Consider the following 895-nt stretch of genomic DNA (forward strand, 5'->3'; position numbering starts at 1 on the left):
AATTTCGAATAAACAGTTTTTTCTTCAAATTTTGAACCAAGTACCCCCCTTTTTTAATTTTTAATTTTGGCCCACCTTCCCCCTACCATACCTAATTTTTGCTTGGTAGTAGGTTTTACATCTTCTTATAAATGAACAAACTAGTTTCACTAATTAGTTGAATTTTAAAAACAAACACAAAAAAGAAATATTTAACAGCAAATGTGATGGTTGATGTTTCAAAAAAAATATTTCTAGTTTAAACGAAAAACAGTTAAATTCTTCAAACAAAAGAGAATTTAAAACAAAATAACTAAATAATTAAACAAAAAATATTAAATTTCATCCAAATAATTTTAATTTTTAACAAAACTATGAACTTTCTACAAAAAGTTGAATTTTTAAGCAAATAGTTTAATTTTAAACGAAAAAGTTAACTTTCAACAAATCATTTGAATTTTCAAAACAAATTGTTAAATTTTCAGTTGTAAAAATTCATCTTTAATTAAAAAGAAATCAAATTTGCAACTAAAATTATTAATATATAGCCTAAATAATGATTTTTTAAGAAAGCAAAAACATTGTATTTTTAACACAACAGAAGAATTCTCAACTGAATAGTATTAATTTTTAACCAAGCAGTTTTTAAAAAAACAGTAAAGTTTTCAAATAAATAGATATATTTTTAATCAAAAAAGAGAAATTTTCAACTAAATAGATATCATTCTAACCAGAAAGATGAATTATACAAAAAATACATAAATTTTTAAATAAATATTAAAATTTTTAAGCACGAAAATTAATTTTTTACTAGAAAAGAAGAATTTTCAACAAAACACGTACATTTTTAAACAAATAATTAAATTTTCAAACAAGAAGTATAATTTTGTTTTAAAAAACAGACGAAGTTTCATCA

The sequence above is a fragment of the Belonocnema kinseyi genome, chromosome 9 (assembly GCF_010883055.1).
Source record: "Belonocnema kinseyi isolate 2016_QV_RU_SX_M_011 chromosome 9, B_treatae_v1, whole genome shotgun sequence".
NCBI lineage: Eukaryota > Metazoa > Arthropoda > Insecta > Hymenoptera > Cynipidae > Belonocnema > Belonocnema kinseyi.